The following is a 3,390-nucleotide window of genomic DNA, read 5'->3' as shown; positions in this document are numbered from 1 at the left end:
GTCGCATTTAGTGTAAATTAGAAAGTGCTGCCATCTGCAATCTACTCAAATGCCAATAAGAAATCTTAATATTAAACTTAACTTGTAACTTATTTAAGTTAAGGGATATTGCATCCCATATTGTTTCTTAGCCAAATGAGAAACTCAAAGAGTTTCATGCTGAATATAGAAACTATATAAGGTTCGGCGATTCCAAGCGTAAGCAAATACCTGGATAGTGCAGCACCTGAACCATTTGGTAGTGCAAACTGAGGCAACTAATAGAAAGGGGGAACAAGCTCCGATCACTGTTCTTGGTATTTACCCATAATGTGAACTTAGCTCCTAGGAGCTGTATTACTGTTCTACATTATGAGAGAAGGTCACTACCCAGACCAGTTTCAACCTTTATGTATTGGCGAAGCGGGCTCTAAAAATAAGACGATCCCAAAAGATCTCCCAACTCAGCGTTGTTCCACTCAATGTCAGGCTCACCCCGTCACCGAGAAGAACTTCTCAGCATTGGCTCTACCCAGTGGCAGGCACACCTCCACCTCCAAGCAGAGACATAATCTCAGCGGTGGCCCCACTTAGAGATGGCAAAAACCTACCTCCAAGCAGAGCCTCCCAGAGCCAGATCCTCCCTGCACCGGTTTCCACCCTCATTGGGGTCTCATCACTGAGTAGGTAGACCTAGTTAATACCAAGTTTGTAGCGAACAGAACTTACACCCCTTCTATGAGAATTGCCAAGAAGGTGTCCTAATAAATTACTAATTATATGAAGAGCCAAAGGCTTCAATTCGGCGACATGAACTTATTTAAGTTAAGGGATATTGCATCCCATTTTGTTTCTTAGTGGAATGAGAAACTCAAAGAGTAGTTTCATGCCGAATATAGAAACTATATAAAGTACGGCGATTCCAAGAGTAAGCAAATACCTGGATAGTGCAGCACCTGACCCATTTGGTAGTGCAAACTGAGGCAACTCATAGAAAAGGGGGAAGCAAGCTCACCTATTCTTGATATTTACCCATAATGTGAACTTAGCTCCTAGGAGCTGTATTACTGTTCTACATTATGAGAGAAGGTCACTACCCAGACCGGATCAACCTTTATTGAGGTAACTTAAATAAGTTCATGTCGCCGAATTGAAGCCTTTGGCTCTTCATATAATTAGTAATTTATTAGGACACCTTCTTGGCAATTCTCATAGAAGGGATGTAAGTTCTGTTTGCTATAAACTTGGTATTAACTAGGTCTACCTACTCACTGATGAGACCTCAATAAAGGTTGAAACCGGTCTGGGTAGTGACCTTCTCTCATAATGTAGAACAGTAATACAGCTCCTAGGAGCTGAGTTCATATTATTGGTAAATATCAAGAATAGTGATCGGAGCTTCCCCCCCCCCCTTTCTGTGAGTTGCCTCAGTTTGCACTACTAAATCCGTCAGGTGCTGCACTATCCAGGTATTTGCTTACGCTTGGAATCGCCGAACTTTATATAGTTTCTATATTCCACATGAAACTCTTTGAGTTTCTCATTCGGCTAAGAAACAATATGGGATGCAATATCCCTTAACTTAAATAAGTTCATGTCGCCGAATTGAAGCCTTTGACTCTTCATAAAAAAAAAAAAATCAGCTAACGCCTTTTTATACCCGTATACGGGGAGTAGGCGAGGCCATTTAGCCCTATCTAACTTTTGGAGACTGAGTGGGCAGTTCAATCTCCACTGGCACCAATCAGAGATAGATGGCCCAAGGCTATCACTAATTATGCGGTACTCAGTGAAGAGAGACGGCTCAAATGTGCTGCCATCTCGTGGTCCCTAACCCTAACAATATATTTAATGTCTGAAATAACGTGCGTTCTACGGTCGATTTTCTTGAGTTTACAGGACGAAAAACCCGAGTCTCCGGGAGGAAAAACCTGCTTGCCCGTGCCAGAGATCGACTAACTCGGGAACCGGTCGAAAAAAGGCTTAGAAAAATTTCCTCTAGTCGCCGACTAGACTCGAAACCAAGTCTTCCTTCGTGCGGCCAAGCGCCGTGGTTGGCAAACGCCACATCCACTGAGCTACACAGGCTCTTCATATAATTAGTAATTATTAACTTGTAACATTTTAAAACGTGAAGATTATTTTCATACTTAACAAGAAATTATAGTCTACTAATATCTTTTATTTTTGTCTTAATCTAGGATAAGCAAACAAAAGTTTTCCAGCCTGCTGGCCGAGTGGTTAGCGTATCCGATCTCTAGCCAAAAGGCAGCAGGTTCGAATCCCGCTGTGGGCACGGATGTTTGTGGAAATACCAATGGTGGTGGTGGTGGTGGTCGGCGGTGGATGGCGTTGGTGTAGTTGCGGTCAGCTGATGGATTGAGCGGTGGAGGCAGAGTTGTGGAATAGGTGGCCTCCCTCGATGAGTCTTTAGACTCCCTGGAGATGTCTAATAATAATAATAACAATAAAAAGTTTGCTCTTGAAATTACTGTTAACTGTTCTGGCGAGATGGATTAATTTGACCTGTCGTCATCTATACTTTTGTCGTATTATTATTATTATTATTGTACGGGCACCTCCAAAGACTCATCGTTGAAGACCAAATCTATCATACTTCTGCTTGAACTAGGCTGACCATACGTACCGTTTTGAACTGGACAGTACCGTTTTTTGCATATTTCCGGGCAGTCCCATCGTTTTAATAAAAATGTCAATTGTGCCCCGTTTTTAATAAAAACTATAAATATACTTTAATATTGGTCAATCATAAATTATTATTTATAACCTATAATTGTATATCAATATCATGGATACAAGTAATTTGTATAACCACGGAGTCGCATTGTTCGATATTAAATATCGATATCTGCAGTGATTTATTCAGAGAAAATAAAAAATACATGTTGGCAGCATCTGCGCGTATCAGACGCGGCGTCTGTTCTGTTGTAACGTTAGTTTTTGTTTTGCCTGTGTATGCTAACCAGTGGCTTTGTTATTCAATGCCGATGGTTTATATTTCATATTTTCTATTCTTGCAATGTCAAAGAGGCGAAACTGCAGTTTTAATGACGATCTTCAGAAAGAGTTCAAATTTATTAAACTGAACAAGCTGCGTAGTGATGGAACAAAAGTGGTATGCCAACATTCTAATATCCATTTTTCCGTTGCTCATGGAGACAGAAGCGACATTAACCGACATCTACGTATCCAGAAACATAAGAATGCTGAAAAGACCCTGACTTCAGTTAAAAACATCAGCTCATTTATGGTGAGGTGTGATGTCACAATGAAATCGATAAAACTGCAGCAAGTGAAGCTCTTGTTGCTTATCATACTGTGCGTCATGGCCAAAGTTTTCGCGCAAATGACTGCTTGTCGACATTGATAAATAAAATGTATGAAAAGACA

This window comes from Typopeltis vanoorti, chromosome 3 (genome assembly GCF_054136105.1).
Source record: "Typopeltis vanoorti isolate ZY-2024b chromosome 3, IOZ_Tvanoo_1.0, whole genome shotgun sequence".
Classification (NCBI taxonomy): domain Eukaryota; kingdom Metazoa; phylum Arthropoda; class Arachnida; order Uropygi; family Thelyphonidae; genus Typopeltis; species Typopeltis vanoorti.
This window is presented reverse-complemented; position numbering follows the sequence as displayed.